Here is a 7,904-nt window from a genome sequence, read left to right as displayed (position 1 = left end):
CCAGAGTGTTACCTTTTTCTGACTTCTATTGTTTTTAACTTTGGCTTGTATCTTCAAGACTGGTGTATCATCACGGATTGTTTCCTCTGGGAATTTGGAAGTGGAATAGTTAACTGTGTAGGTAGGTTGGTAGTAGATAGATAGATTGGTTGTCACAGTATTCAAGATGTACTTGAGGAAATAGGGAAGGTTATAAATAAAAACAGCCCAGGACACTTGCCTTAGAGACATATCATGGCTGTAAACTACTCAATTTCCAGTGAATGTAGATTTCTGCCGTTTGGTCCTGTAATCTAGGTCTACCTTGAAAAGAGTTTGCTGTTAGGAAAACTTTCTATCATCAAACTGCTTGATCCTTTTTGTCTTCTCTTTTGCTGCTCCAGTCAAAGTTGGTTTTCATTTAAATGTGGTAAACATAACAAGCCCTTTCAGGAAATGTTAGAGGTCAAGTACACTCCCTGTTTTGTTGAATATATGCTTCTTTCCTTAATTTAAAATAACAATAGCAAAACCACAAACTGAAACCAAATATCATCAAGCACTGAAAACAAAAGGGTGCTTACAGGATTGGAGTGCTGGAAAAAATATATAATTATTTCCCAAAGCATTCAGAAAAGCTTATTTGATCTAATTTCATTCTTTGGTGCCTGATATTTTAGCCATCCTTCCTGGGTTTAAATCTGTGTGGTCCTACCAGCAAATCTGGCCTCTATTCTTGATTGTACTGTTTACCTGCTCTGTGACATGCACATATCCTTGTGATGCTTAAAAACACCTGCATTTAAAAGGGCTGCAGAGGTGTATTTAAGAATATAGGTTGACACCAAAAGGCTTACACATATAACATTTTTGTTCTGTTCATAGCACCTAAATGGGAGATAAAGTGGGTCCACTTTGTCTCAATTGCAATTTTTTGGGTTTGCTGGAGATGCAAGGTATGTTCTGGGATTGTCCAATGCAAGTTTCTCTGCATCCACCCTTTGATGTTGGAGCAAGGGCTGCCTGGATTAAGAGCACCACTTCTGTAGATTCTCCATCAGATGAGACCCCACTCCTACTGCACATGGAAGGCAGAAGGCACCCCCAATGGCACCGAGCTCCTTATACTATCACAGTTACTCAAAGATATTCTGCTCATTCTTTCTTGATTTTTCCATCCTCAATGCCTGAGCTTAGACCTACATTTTGATTAAAGTACTTTATCTGGGGTTCCTTTGCCTTAACCTTCCTCATTTTTAGACTGTATCAGTTTTGGGGGTCCCCTAAATATTTCTGTCTCCAGACATCATCTCACACTTCAAACCATTTATTTTAAAGAATAATTCTAAATAAAATATAAAATACAGGCCCCAGGAGAGGGAAATAAAGAGAAATCCATCCTCCTACACCACTAATTCCTGTCCTTTTCTCACTCTGTGCTTCATAAGATCTCTCTCATGTCTGGACTCCATGTTCTGTCTTGTGTTTTGTCCTCTCTTAAATATGGCATATTTATTTGTTTGAGTTTTGTCACGCTAATATTTTTGGCAATACTTCTTAATTTATTTTTTTATTTTCTTTTTACAGCCCCCAGTTCTGGAATGTTCTTTGGAACTATTTATGTGGGAAGGACTGCTGGATTGAACTGTTGTCTCACATCAAAACCCTCTAGGAGATATAGTTACTCCATAAATTAATAAAAAAATAGACAAGATGAAAGAGTTTCTGTCATAACTGTTAATTAGCATGATTTACCTTGCTTGATGTTTTATAGTTTTAATTTTTGATGACTCATATGCATTCCTATACTTTATAAATTCAAGGAAGGAACATTTATGGGTTTCTGTAATTTTGTACTTTTTAATAAAAAGACATTAATTCATAAACTTCCATATTTCAAATGTTAAAATACCTTCATTTTAAAAAGATACACTTTCATGCTTTTTAACAGAAGTATATCTTTAAAAAATAGAAGCATTTCAATTATCTGGTATTTTCCTCTATAATTAGCCCTAGAGGCAGTGAGAACATTAAAAGGAAGACATTAAATCTAAGTCAATTTCCGTACTTTGCTTGGTGAATATGTATGTTATATCCACAGAATCAAGAATAATCCAAACTTTTTGAGTTAATTGTAAGGTGGAATTATTCAGCATCATCATAGTTGTAACTGTGAACCATTTCTACATCCTTGCTCAGGTACTGCTTGGTGTGCACCACTGCAGGAAAGAGTTTTAAATTTCTCTTGGAGGGATAAGCTTAAATAACCAGGAAAGATGAACTGCATCTTGATAAGTTGCAGTGGAGAGATGCTAGGTAGCATCAGGGACAACAAGCCCTTCAGAGAAAAAATAGCAGAGAAAAACAATAGAGAAGAGTTTGTCTGGCCCAGTAAAACAAAGAGAGAGAGGGATTTTATTGTAATTACTAGCTAGAAATATAAAAGGAGCTAGAAGGCTTGCAGGGGGAGAAGAGGTATCGGAGCAAAGGGACAGAAGAATAAATGTTAAAGTATATTTTTAACCATTCAAGTACTTTAACTTTTTACCATGTCCAGTAAAGAAAAGTAGCTGTGAAAAGTGAATTATTTTTGAGCTGGACCATGGCTAATTTAACGTAGAGTATTATATGTAACACAGTTGCTTGCAGTAGCTGCTGGGCCAACATTTCTATAGACTGTGTCTACAAAAAGCTTATAGCTAATAATGAGAAAAGATGTGGAGTTGAATGAAGAAACACCTGAGGAGTCAGGTAAGATGCTAACAGCCAGCTACTTCTCTGTTGTAATCAAGTGTTTCCCATTTAGACTTTTCCTTAGATGACTGCTGTGGAAAAAAAAAAAAAAAAAGGAAAAGGATCCCTCACAGCCTGGTAATCACAAATTAAGACCAAGAGCACCTTAGTATTCTGCTGTAAAAATATCATAGTATGCCAGTGCTATTTTCCAGTAGCTTCAGTGCCACATTCATGGTGAAACAGTGTTTGTTTAATTTTTACCTACCAGTTCTACTGTGTATCAACTCTTACGTGTGCATATGGTCAAGAGGAGAAAAACCCTGGAGTCTGAGTAGCCAACAGGAAAAGAAAGCCAAAATGATCAAGCAAGAGGGTGCAAACTACTCACTTAGGGTACTGGCATATGCCAGGAGTTACCCTGTAATAAGTACTGAGTCTGGAAAGATGCTTTCTCATGGGGAAGGAGTTGCCTGCAAAGAAATGTTAGCAATAGCAGCTGAAGCATCTGTCAAATCATTTCCAGGAACAAGACTAAAAGACTCACAAAGATTATAGGTCCATTTTTTCCAAGGAAAAAACTACACTATAAAACAACACATTTTTTTAATGCTCTAAGAAATTATATTATAATTTTTGATAACCTAATTTCTTAAGGAAATGAAATGCAATAATATGTATTAGGACTTGCTGAATCTGGCAGCCCAACAAAGGCAAGCCTGTCACAACTCCATGTCTCCATGTCCAGCTGACGGCTCCATGTAAGGCTGAGCATGTGTTCCCATTAGGCACACACGCGCACACATGCATGATATAAACATACAGACAAGCACATACACACATATACTGATGGCTGGCCACACAGATCAACACAGACAGCATCCATACAAGTGCAAACAGCACCAATGGCCTCCTCAACTTAGCTGATGGAAAAATTAATAAATAATTAATAAATAGTCTGCTGGAAACACAATACAGTGGAGAGGAAACAGTCTAGGAAGTTCCTGCAGTGTGTGGAAGATAACTTCCTGACACAGCTGGTGAGAAGGTGCCCTGCTGGACCTGTTGTTTGTGAACAGAGAAGGACTTGTGGGTGATATGATGGTTGGTGGCCATCTTGGGCATAGCAATCATGAAATGATAAAGCTTTTGATTCTCAGAGAAGGAGGGGTGTAGCAGAACCACCACCTTGGACTTCCAGAGGGCAAACTGACCTGTTTAGGGGCCTGGTTGACAAAGCCCTTTGGAAGACAGTCCTGAAGGGCCAAGGGGTCCAGTAAAGGCTGGACATTCCTCAAGAAGGAAGTTTCAAAAGCACAGGAGCAGGCTGTCCCCATGTTCCAAAAGACAAGCTCACAGGGAAGACCAACCTGGATGAACAGAGAGCTTTGGCTGGAACTCAGGGTAAAAAGGAGAGTTTATAACCTTTGGAAGAAGGGGCAGACTACTCAGGAGGTCTACAAGGATGTTGTCAGGTTATGCAGAGAGAAAATGCAAAGGGTCAAAGCCAAACTAGAACTTAGTGCTGCTACTGCCATAAAAGACAACAAAAAAATATGTTTCTATACATATAATAATAATAAAAAGAGGGCTAAGGAGAATCTCCACCCTTTATTGGATGTGTAGGGAAACAGTGACATAGGATCACAAAAAGGCTGAGGCACTTCATGACTTCTTTGCCTTGGTCTTTATAACGGTAAGACCACTTTCTTTTTTTCTTTCTTTCTTTCTTTCTTTCTTTCTTTCTTCCTTTCTTCCTTCCTTTCTTTCTTTCTTTCTTTCTTTCTTCCTTTCTTTCTTTCTTTCTTTCTTCCTTTCTTTCTTTCTTCCTTTCTTCCTTTCTTTCTTCCTTTCTTCCTTTCTCTCTTTCTTCCTTTCTTCCTTTCTTCCTTTCTTCCTTTCTTCCTTTCTTCCTTTCTTCCTTTCTTCCTTTCTTTCTTTCTTTCTTTCTTTCTTCCTTTCTTTCTTCCTTTCTTTCTTTCTTTCTTCCTTTCTTTCTTTCTTCCTTTCTTTCTTTCTTCCTTTCTTTCTTTCTTTCTTTCTTCCTTTCTTCCTTTCTTTCTTTCTTTCTTCCTTTCTTTCTTCCTTTCTTTCTTTCTTCCTTTCTTTCTTTCTTTCTTTCTTTCTTTCTTTCTCTCTTCCTTTCTTTCTTCCTTTCTTTCTTCCTTTCTTTCTTCCTTTCTTTCTTTCTTTCTTTCTTCCTTTCTTTCTTCCTTTCTTTCTTTCTTTCTTTCTTTCTCTCTTCCTTTCTTTCTTCCTTTCTTTCTTTCTTCCTTTCTTCCTTTCTTTCTTTCTTCCTTTCTTCCTTTCTTCCTTTCTTCCTTTCTTCCTTTCTTTCTTCCTTTCTTCCTTTCTTCCTTTCTTCCTTTCTTTCTTCCTTTCTTCCTTTCTTCCTTTCTTCCTTTCTTTCTTCCTTTCTTCCTTTCTTTCTTCCTTCCTTTCTTTCTTTCTTCCTTTCTTCCTTTCTTTCTTCCTTTCTTCCTTTCTTTCTTTCTTTCTTTCTTTCTTTCTTTCTTTCTTTCTTTCTCTTTCTTTCTTTCTTTCTTCCTTCCTTCCTTTCTTCCTTTCTTTCTTTCTTTCTTTCTTTCTTTCTTTCCTGACCTTTCTGCTTCCCCTCTAAACAAAAAACTTTCAAACCCAAGATTAAATCTCAACCATATTTTTCAGAGGACCAGAAATCTCAAAAATGCGAAATCCTGAAACATTTTGTGAAAATGATCTGTTGGTCAGCAGAAAGAGAACCTATTAGTTCTTTACTCAGGGGGAGGATGGAGAATGAGTTAAAACTTTTCTAGCTACAAGAAAATCTGCACCAAGGATCAAGCTTAAAATATAAACCTACGGGAAATTGGATTGTGTTAACTTCATTATAAATAGAATGTCTTTGAGCAAGTTAAAGACTCCTTCACAGATTAGAACATTTCATGCTTTATGCATGAAGTTAGGAGCTCTGGAGCCATTATTGTCATAGGAAGCACCTTTTTTCTTACAACTAGGGATAAGAAACATGAACATAGATAATGTGATAAGTAGCACATTGGCTGGGAATCTCATTGCTTGGGAAGCCTGGGATTGCAGCAAGAAAAGTACAAAAGCTGTAACTGAAAAATGGGATAAAGTAAATGTGTGTGTGTGTAATAATATTAAAGTAAACCTAGGCAGATCTAATAAAAGTATTGAACACTGAAAAGAGAATTAGTAACTTAGTCTGATAACGTTGCATGTGGGCTTCAATGTCACACGACAATAGACCAAATAGCATGTCTCTTACTTGACTTGAATTTACATAAAACAAGTATTGCTTTTAAAACTTAAATTCTGAAATAATCAGTCTAATACTTCAGTCTCCCTTTCAGTTTGTGTAAAATTATGCCTGTGAGTATTTGCGTGTTCATTGATGATAATTATTATAATATACTCTTTTAATTTATATGTCTTCTATGCATTTTCTTTCTTGTTCCATTCACACTGTTTGGAAAGACTGAAGGGAATAGTACAGGATGGCAAAAAGCTGGGGTTTTATTATGCTATTATTTTCTCTGAAGAAGGAAGATTTGCTACAGTAAACAGGATTATAGTAACAGGAATTTAGAATCGAATTCAGGAAGGGTGTGTACAGGTATGCTTTTATGAATTTGATATTTAAATTTGGTACAAGTTCATGTGAAGGTTTATATTGGATTCAAAGCAGTGCTTGCATATCCTCATATTTCAGTGTTACACCACCACCCTGCTACCCCCTGATGTTTTCCTACCACACAGATCTGATAAAAACAGTTGAATGTGGTTGGAATGTAACAGATGAGAAGAGTAGTTTTTAAAGGCTGCTTACTATATGTTAAGTGGAAAACAGCAGTTTTTCATTTATTCCCTGGTAGATCTGCAGTGAAGATTCCAGGGAAGGATACCGATTTAGCAACAAACAGATGAAGCGGTTGGGACATCTTGGCCTAATGATATTTTGCATTATTTTTTAAGAAAATGGAGGAGCTTATTCCAAATCCTTATCCTAACATTTATTTGTTTAAGCAGTTTCCACAGTACTTGGCTGTTGCAAGCAACAAGAATCTTATAGGGCTGGCATAATGGGCCTGCTCTTGATTTGTAATAATAAATCACATCTTAGATGTCACTTTGCAGTTCCATGTAGCAAACTAATAGCCAGCTGGAGAATATTAACAACATGGTAGTTTACTCTTTTTTTTTTTTTTTTTTTCATACAGTGGCAATGAAATTTCTTTTCAAGGTTGACCAAAACCTAAGACAACATAACAACGTCAATACTGGTTAGCACAAACCAATAGTTTGGGTCCTCATTGTTTCCAGTGTGGAAAACGGCTTATGGAGAACTGTACATCACAGAACTCTTCAAATTACATACACACAGATGCCATATAGTTGGATATCTTTCCAATGTAAGGTTATTCCCTGCTGTTAATTTCCTGAAGCTGTATGAACGTCTTCCCCCAGACTGGCAACAGGCACCAGCTAGAGCTGCCCGGAAGACAAGAATTTCCATTTTAATTAACATCTCGGAGGCTTCAGCATTTGTTTTGTCCTGCTGATTTTGGAAGAAAAAACACACTGGAATAAAAATTGCACTGGAACAAAATTTCTCCCTTAGGAGAAATGCGAAAGGTCAGTGCCATCATGGCAATACATATTGAGGGACAGACAGCACAACTGTGCCATAAAGGGACACTAAGGTTCAGAACCTTGCTTTATCTCCTTTGGCTACCTGGATGACTGCTGTGGCCTCTGGGTACAAAACCATCGTGTTGTCCTCATTAATAGACTTTAAATTATTTATATACTAGCAAAACTCTCTCCATCATTTACCAGCAGTCCTGCTAACTGGGGAGGTCCAGAAGACTGGAGGTTAGCCAAGGTGATGCACACCTACAGGAAGGACAGGAAGGAGGATCCGGGGAACTACAGTCCTGTCAGTCTGATCTCAGTGCCAGGGAAGGTTATGGAGCAGATCATCCTGAGTGCCCTCACACGGCACATGCAGGACAGCCAGGGGATCAGGCCCAGCCATCATGGGTTAATGAAAGTCAGGTCCTGCCTGATGAACCTGATCTCCTTCTACAACAAGGTGACCCACCTAGTGGATGAGGGAAAGGCTGTGGATGTTGTCTACCTGGACTTTAGTAAAGCCTTTGACTCTGTCTCCCACAGCATCCTTCTGG

Source organism: Falco biarmicus, chromosome 5, assembly GCF_023638135.1.
Source record: "Falco biarmicus isolate bFalBia1 chromosome 5, bFalBia1.pri, whole genome shotgun sequence".
NCBI classification, from domain to species: domain Eukaryota; kingdom Metazoa; phylum Chordata; class Aves; order Falconiformes; family Falconidae; genus Falco; species Falco biarmicus.
Note: the sequence above shows the minus strand (reverse complement) of the source record.